This window comes from Phodopus roborovskii, unplaced genomic scaffold (genome assembly GCF_943737965.1).
Source record: "Phodopus roborovskii unplaced genomic scaffold, PHOROB, whole genome shotgun sequence".
NCBI lineage: Eukaryota > Metazoa > Chordata > Mammalia > Rodentia > Cricetidae > Phodopus > Phodopus roborovskii.
The window spans coordinates 5,618,652-5,627,626 of NW_026126636.1; the positions used below are offsets into that span (position 1 = coordinate 5,618,652).

The window sequence follows — 8,975 nt, forward strand, 5'->3', positions numbered from 1 at the left end:
CCATTAAAAAAACCACTGCGGGATTAGTAAACACTGGTTTGGTCTGGTTGTGCCTAACTGATATGGTTCATCCTACCACTTGTAGGCATTATTTGGGAACACCTCTCCCTCAGACTCAGGCTACAACAGATCCCTTCTGGGCTTTGGGCTTTTTTTTTTTTAAGAAAAAAATTATAGAGTCTGGAGAGATGGCTCAGAGGCTGAGAGCACTGGCTGTTCTTCCAGAGGTCCTGAGTTCAATTCCCAGAAACCACATGGTGGCTCACAACCATCTGTAATGAGATCTGGTGCCCTCTCCTGGGCTGCAGGTGTACATGCAGGCAGACAGAACACTACATAATAAAAAAAAAAAATCTTTAAAAAAGAAAAAAGAAAGAAAGAAATGGGGGCTGGAGAGATGGCTCAGTGATTAAGAGCACTGGCTGTTCTTCCTGGGGAATTCAGGTTCAAGTCCCAGCACCCACATGGCAGCTCACAACTGTTGGGACTCCAGTTCCAGAGGATCAGACATACAAGAAGGCAAAAAACACCAATGCATATAAAATAAAACAATAAATTATTAAAAGAAAAAATATGGAGTGTTTCACAAATTTTTATGTCACCCTTGCGCAGGGGCCATGCTAATCTGTGTCATTCCAAATACAGTATATGTGTTGCCAAAGAAAGTACCTTCTGGATTTTCTCAACTAAGTTTCCAAAAGAAAATTAATCCTAGTGTCCCCTCATGGGTTAAAAAGGTATCTCTAGTTATGTAGCCGGGAAAACAGGGAGGCAGCTGCTCAAACCATCTCCTGTTTGCATGGTGCAGATGAGAAAGTCTAGTTGATTCTTTTCATGGTTCTGCTTGTTTGTGATTTTTCAATACTAAGGACTGGATCTACAGCCCCCTGCATGCTAGTCAGGGGCTCTACCACTGAGCCACATCTCCAGCTCCTCACTAGTGAATTCTACACAAGTGTTCTATCGGTCACCCACACTCTTTATTTTAAAAATATTTGTTTTTATTTCATACGTATGGATGTTTTGAATGTGCAAACCTGTACTTGCAACACCTGTGTGCAGTACCCAAGGAGGCCAGAAGAGGGCATAAACCCCTGGAATTGAAGTTACACAGAATTGTGAGCCATCTGATCTGGGTACTGGGATCTGAACTTCCATCCTCTGTAAGAGTAGCAAATGCTCATAATAGCTGAGCCATCTGTCTAGCTGTTTAGAAGCAGTGTCTCACTTTGGAGCCCAGGCAAGATTTGTAGCAATCCTGCATCAGCCTCCCAAGCAATGGGGTTACAGGTGTACCCCACTATTCATTCTTTAAAATTGATGAGTAGTAGTGTCACATGCCTTTAATCCCAGCACCTGTGAGTTCCAGGATAGTCAGGGCTACAAAGAGAAACACTGTCTTGAAAAACAAACAAAAACTATGTATATGTGTGTGTGTCACATGTATGTGGGTACCATCATGTATGAAGCAGTCATTCATTCACTGAACTGTGTCAAGACTGCACTCCAGTGGGCTATTCTGCCTATGTGTGAGGCCAGAGGCCATGGGCCTCTTTGAGCTGGAGTTACAGACAGTTGTGAGCCACTTGGTGTGGGTTCTGGGAACTGAACTCCAGCCTCCCGGGAAAGCAGTATGAGCTCTTAACTGCTGGGCCATTTTTCCAGCCCCTTCATGCTGTTGTTCTAATGTAGAAGAGAAAGTTGTCTGTCTATCCGAGAGGAGCTTTCCAGGGATGTTTATATCTTACCCATGCCCCGTTCTCCCATGGCCCACCATGTGCATGACTTTCCCACAAATCACCTCTCTGTCGGTCAAGATGCCATTGATGATGGATTTCAAATTCTTCCACTCAGGGATAAGTCTAGGTGAGGGCAAAGTCTTAAAACCCTTCCCATTCTTCTTCATCGTCTTGGAGTACAGAACCTGGGAAAGATAACACCTGATGTCAGGCTGGAAATTAAGGGGACCCGAGAAAGAATAGACAAGTTACAGAAGAGCAAGTATTTATGGATGGGGAACGTCCTCTGTCTAGACTTATTCATTTGATGCCTATGGGCACTTTGTGTGTGTGGATGTGTATCACATGCATGCCTGGTACCTGGGAGAGGTCACATGAACGGGGATCAGACTCCCTGGAACTGGAGTTACAGATGGCTGTGATCTGCTCTGTGAGTGCTGGGAATCCAACCTGGGTTCTCTTCAACAGTTACAAGCGAGGCTGGGAGCTGTGGTGCATGCCTTTGGTCCCATTTAATCCCATTACCCAGGAGGCAGAGGCAAGCAGATCTCTGTGAGTTCAAGGCCAGCCTGACCTACAGAGTGACCTACAGAGTGACTCCCAGGACACTCAGAGCTACATAGTGTGTTCCTGTCTTAAAACCAAAAATCAAATCAAAGATTTGAATTCTCTTTGCCCCCCTCCCCAGACATGGCCTCACTATACAGTCCTGGCTGGTCTAGAACTTACTATGCAGGCCAGGCTGGCCTCGAACTCACAGAAATCTGCCTGCCTCTGCCTCCTGAGTGTTGTGATTAGATGCAAGGAAAAAAAATGTATTTTTTTGCCACCTAAAGCAATTTGAGAACTAAAGGCAGATAATGAAAATCAAAAGGCTTTACAATTAAAAATGTAAGTGCATTTTAAAATCAGAGTCCCAGTGCTGTGAAAGGGCCATGCTGAAATGGAGAGAGAATGAGGGAAGGAACAGAATCAGAGTTCAGAAAATTTACATTCATACCCTCAGGTTCTGACCCTTCACAGTTTCTTGTTCCCCTTCGACTTTCTCAGACCGGACAGTGCTATCTGACAGAGAGTAGACATGGTCATGACCTCAGCAGGGCCAATGCCACTCATCACACTTCCGCCCAGCTGGGAACACCTGTTTCAACCCCCATTCCCTCCACACCTTCACCGTCCAGAGGACTACACACCCTTAACTCAAGAGACAAACCCCACTCTCAGCTTTCCGTAGAAGGCGAGTCACTGGCTCCAACATCACAATGCATTGGGCTCTCCCAGCCCCCTCCCCCCCAGCCTACACACCTGCTGGCTTCCCGGACAGCACCAGCTTTCCCTAAGCACCTGAAACTTCCCCAGCGAATGTGCTGGTGCTGGGAGGGCACAGGGACGGGTAAAAGGGCGAATTTACGAAGTCAGCGTCATATTGTAGCAGAATGGAGGGGAATTTCACGACGCCTTTCACGACAGGGGGTTTCTGAGGTCTTGTCTTGGGAGTCTTTCGGTCCGATGAATGATGCCGTGTTGGAGGTAGGGGCAAGAGCTAGGCGTGATTAAATATGTCTACATGGCTCAACGCTTGCCTGTGCAGCCCAGAGGTAGTTAGGGCTGATAAAATTATCTCCGATGTTCAGATACCAGGACACAACTTGTACTAAAAAGAAATCGCAGGTTTAGGCCTGGGGGGTGTAGCTTAATTGGAAGAGCGCTTGCCTGGCACGGCCGATGCCTTGGGTTTGATCCTAGCACCACATAAAACCAAACATGGTGGTGTACATCAGTAATCGGAGCACTCAGGACGTGAGGAAGTTCGACATCCTCTCCTCTTCCCGGAGTTCTAGGCCAACCAGGGATGTGTAAGACTCGGTCTCAAAAAAACAAAACCAAAAAAAAAAAAAAAAAAAAACCCACCCACAACTGCAAGGTTTGCCCCCTCCATGAAATTAAATTTTAATTGGTTGTCCTACACTTTTACTTGCTAACCCTATTTCAACCTTATATCCTTCCTTCCCCGGCAAAGGAAAACCGAGCCACATACCTAGAATGATGCAGGACCAGAGAGACAAGACAGCGGGTGTGGCAAAGTCACTGAACATGCACGAATGGGAAATGCTGGCCTTTATGACAGAGGCGGTGCATCAGCCGCCCACGTGTAAGGGAGGGGTTCTCTGTGGTCATCAGCGGTTTCTATGCCGTCCTTTGTAGCGTTAGCCCTGGAACCAAGCTCAGCAGAGCTAGCGGCAGACCTATTGTAGAGATCAGGATGGTACCCATGTTTCTCCCAACTTCAGAAGCCCAAATGTGTAGGAATGAGGCCTCTGTAAGGTTAAGTGAGAGGCAGCCTGCAGGTTCTCCTCATGGTGGTCTATCTTCTGGCCTGGGGATACAGGGATGGAATAAACTAGTGTTCTCGGAGTGGTGATGGGTCTGAGGCTAGACCAGATCAATCACATCCGGTCCATCCTTCTTCTCATGTTCTGCAAAACCCTCATTCTCTCCAGCTTGGGCTGATAGACCACAAGATAGGGTCGTCCCCACATGATGGATAGCCGGAGGGCTTGCGAGTCCCATCTACCACGCATGCGTGTAGCACGAGGGTGGGTTAGGCCAGCAAAGACGAGTAGGGGAGAGACTCAGATGCGCATGCCCATGCCGGTGGGAGGCAGAACTATCACCAGCACCTGACTCTGAGCTCCTTCCTCCTGTGGAGACTGCCACACTGCTTCAAGGCTGTCCTTCAGACTCTGGCCTGGGAACCTCACCCTGAAACCATGGAACTGTGTAGGTATGCCAACCTCGAGGACGACTTCATGCACTCCTAAGTTGGTTGGTCCCTTTAGTGACGGTGGCTGCAAGACTAGATTTCACTAGTTGCCTCCATTACCGGTTTAACCTTTAGCCAGTATTCCTTGGTGACAGATCACGACGGAGGTAATAGTATTAAAGTTCCCATCCTCCTGGGCAAGGTGGCACATACTTTTAATCCCAGCACTCAGGAGGCAGAGGCAGGCAGATCCTTGTGTGTTTTTTTTTGTTTTGTTTTTTTTTTTTTTTTTTTTTTTTTTTTTGTGGCCAGCCTGGTCTATGTAGTAGTTCTAGGCCAGCCAGCGCTACATAGTGAGACTCTATCCTAAAAATAAAATTCCTATTTTACTTTGAGTTGAGAACTATATGGATCTCTCAGGTACTAGATTGAGCAGTTCCCTGCCATGGCAGCTACAAACCATTTTTAAATCCCTTTTCCATACTGTTGACTATCTAGGAGAACTAAAAAGAGTTATATTCTGCTTTAAATTTCTTTTGTCTGGATTTCAGTTTATCTCAACCTCAGACTTTAGAACCTATTACTGTACAAGAATACTTATCCCCAGAATAAGGTTTTAAAACTGAGGAAAAAAAATGAATACTTGTAATGACATGTTTAATAATATTTTACTATTGTTATTAGTGGTGTTTTTGAGACAGGATCTCCCTATGTTGCCCTGGCTGTCCTGGCATTCACTCTAGACCAGGCTGGCCTTGAACTCATAGAGATCTGCCTGCCTCTGCCTCCTGACCTCTGGGATTAGAGGCATTTGGCCCCAGACATGTCTGGCCCCACCATGCTAAATTTAACGATTGAATTGTTCATTTGCTCAACCTACTAGCAGCCATTATTGACACAAAGGATCACTCCCCTTGATGCTTTATATATTTTCTTGACTTAGTCTTGGGACATCTTCTTAGTTTTCTTTTGGGGTTTTGTTTGCTTGTTTTTTTTTTTGACAGTGTCTCTATGTAGTCCTGGATGTCCTGGAACTGGCTATGTATACCAAGATGGTGTCAAACTCACAGAGATCTCCTGCCTCTGCCTCCCAGGTGCTGGGAATCCACGTAGAGTCTCCTCTCCCACCTTATACCGCGCTGAGAGGGGGCTTCTGAGTAAAAAGTTTGTCTTATCTCCTTCCATGGCCTCTGCTTTAGCTCTTGCCTTCGGGTCCCCTCCCTGAGTTCCATCCTGCCTTGCCTTTCCTTCATGATGGTCTGCAAACTCTACGGTGACACGAACCCTTTCCTCTGAAATCGACCGTTAATAAAGGGATGGAGAGAAACAGCTGTACGGCAATGGTATATCCACAGATGAAAATACTCGACAGTCTTTTGTGGAGGTGCTGGGGGCTGAACCTAGGACCTTGCACCTTCGAGTGCAAGTCTTATCCCTCAGAGCTCTATCGCAGGCCCTTGTTTGGCAATTTTAAGAAGTACTGGCTGAGGGTGTAAGTCAACAATGAAGTGTTTGTCTAGCATCGAAAGACCCTCTGTTCACTCCCCCAGCACATCAGGGAAAGGGATGGAGTGCGGAGACATGCGTGTTGGGGAAGTTAATGTCACATGCAGGGCCTTTCCCATCCCCTGCTCGGCCACATGAGAATGGGTACTGGGGGCTGGGGAGACGGCTGTGAGATGTTTGCTGAATAACCTTGAGTGCCTGAGTCTGATCCCCTGGATCTCACATACAAAAGCTAGATGAGCTTCTTTGCTCTTGTAATTCCAATCCTGCAGAGGCAGAGGTAGGAAGGTGCCCAGGGCTTGCTGACCAACCAGCCTGGGCTGCATCAGCCAGCACCTCCAGGCTCAATGAGAGGGTGGAGGTGCTTGCAGCCAAGCCTGACATCTTGAGTTTGATCCCTGGAGCCCAAACTATGGAAGGAGAGACTGATTCCTGCAGGCTGTCCTCTGACTTCTGCATGCATGCACACACTCACACATGCACACTCCAAGTAAAAATGAATGGGCTGAAGGGATGGCTCAGCCGGTAAAGGCTAGGCTCACAACCAAAAACAAACAAACAAATAAATAAATCAATAAAATGGCAGAGAGCAGCTGAAGAAGACACCTGCGGTGGTTTCAGATGGAATAGGCTCCCCATAAGCTAATATATTTTAATGCTTCGTTATGGGGAGTGGAACTGTTTGAAGGAATTCTAAGGACTAGAAGGTGTGGCCTTGTTGGAGAAAGTGTGTCGCTAGGGGTGGGCTTTGAGGTTTCAAAAGCCCAAGCCAGGCCCAGTGTCTGTCTTCCTGCTGCCTGTGGATAGGAACGTGAAGCCCTCGGCTCCTAGGCCAAGCATGCGTGCCACCATGCTCCCCACCATAACTAAAGCCTCTGAAACTATAGGCAAGGCCCCAATTAGCTGCCATTTCTTTTATAAAAAGTTGCTTTGGCCATGGTGTCTCTTCACAGCAACAGAACACTGACTAAGACTGACCTCTGTCTTCCACACATGCGCACATGTTAATAAGTATACCCACCCCAAAAAAAAAAAAAAAAAAAAAAAAAAAAAAAGAATGGGCATTGGACCAGGTGTGGACATGTTTAGGCTTCGAGCCCAACACTTGGAAAGCAGAGATAGGAGGATTGACACAAGATCAAGGCCAGTCTGGCCTGCATAGTGAGTTGTAGGCCAGTCAGGGTTAAGAGTGAAATTCTGGAGTTGGGGAGATTGCTTAGCAGTTAAGAGATTTTGTTCCTCCAGAGGACCCAAGTTCAATTCCCAGCAACCACATTAGGGGGTTCACAACCACCTGCAACTCTAGTTCCAGCTAAGTCCTCTGTGAGTATCTGCACACATTTACACTTAGTCAAAAATATAGTAATTTTGTTTTTGGTTTTGAAGACAGAGTTTTTCTGTGTAGCTTTGGCTGCCCTGGAACTTGCTCTATAGAGCAGACCAGTCTTGGACTCAGAGGTCCGCCTACCTCAACCTCTGGCATTTAAGCAGTGTGCCGCCACTGCCCGGCTGCTGGTCATTTTTTAAAGAGTTTAATTTCATGGGTGGTGTTTTGTATCCACTTGTGTCTATGGACACAGATGCGAAGTGTCCCTAGAGGTCAAAGACAGTAGCAGATCCTTTGGAAATGGAGTTAAAAATGGTTGTGAGCTGCCCTGTGGGTGCTGGAAACTGAGCCCGTCTCCAAAAGCTTCTTTTGGATTTATTTAACTGCTGAGCCATCTCTCCATCTCCCTGTTGATCATAAAACAAAGGGTATCTAATGGGACCCAAAACATTGCCTTATCTGGCATCAGTCTTTCTCTAGAAATAAAGAACATTTTAAATAGTAATCGGTGTGCTTTGATCATTTAAAGTTTCTCAGACTCCGGCCGACTGTTTTATTCATTGTTTTGTATAGCTGACAGAGGGAAGCTATAGGCTGTTGCTCACAATCCCTTGACTGTTAGCTTCCTGGTAGGCTCCACCAGCGGGAGAGATGCTGGTGAGAAATTAACTAGAAAAGCAGCTGGAGAACTATGTCTTCTGCCTGTGGAGGCCATCCCTGCAGTCTGTCGGCACTGGGAACCGGTGTGAGTGGATTTCACCAGCCCTGTGTGCATTTCCTGTCACCAGCAGTGGGAGAGCACCAGTAGCAGAGCAACAGTTCCGCCCTATCTGCCTCCTGATGCCCAGATAGCTCACATCTCCAATTGTGTTCCTCCTAGCCTTCTCTTGGGTTTTTTAACATTTCCCTGTATTTGTGGGTTTTGTTGTTTTTGTTGTTGTTTTTTGTTTTGGGTTTTGGTTTTTTGTTTTGTTTTTTTGTTTTTGTTTTTTGTTTTGTTTGTTTGTTTGTTTAATTTTTTTCCAGACAGGGTCCCTCTGTGTAGCTTTGGAGCCTGTCCTGGAGCTCTCTCTGTAGCTCAGTCTGGCCCTGAATTCACAGAGCCCCATCTGCCTCTGCTGAGATTAAAGGCATGCACCACCAAGGCCCAGCTACCATTTCCCTATTTTAAATCTTAGCTGGGGCTGAGGAGATAACTCAGCGAGTGAAAGCATTTGCCATGGTAATCTGATGACAGAGTCCTGGAACCTGTGTAAAAAGATGGTTACAGTGGTAGATATATGTAATCCCAGTATTACCGGGAGGTGGAGATGGGTAGTGAGACAGAACAACTGGCCACTCAGGGACCAGCTAGCCTGAAGCATGCAATACAGTGACAGAAATAATGAGATTCTGCCTCGACAAAGTAGAAGGCAGGAAACGGTTCCTCAAAGTTGTTCTCCGACCTACACACACACACACACACACACACACACACACACACACCATGGTGTAACATGCCACCCATCACACAATTAAAAATCTTCTGATTAAACTAACTAAAAGTGTGTGTATTTTGCCTTCGTATGTGGAAGAGCAACATGTGTGCAGTGCCCAAGACAGCCAGAAGGTGGCGCCAGATCCCCTGGGACGAGTTAGT

General features: G+C 46.5%; 1 non-coding gene across 1 annotated transcript; it reads right to left on the minus strand.

Moving 5' to 3' along the window:
* Positions 1 to 567: 567 nt before the first annotated feature.
* On the minus strand, positions 568 to 669 carry LOC127239053 (U6 spliceosomal RNA). The gene has a single exon (XR_007835953.1). It is a non-coding gene; the product is annotated as a U6 spliceosomal RNA (small nuclear RNA).
* Positions 670 to 8,975: the final 8,306 nt, after the last annotated feature.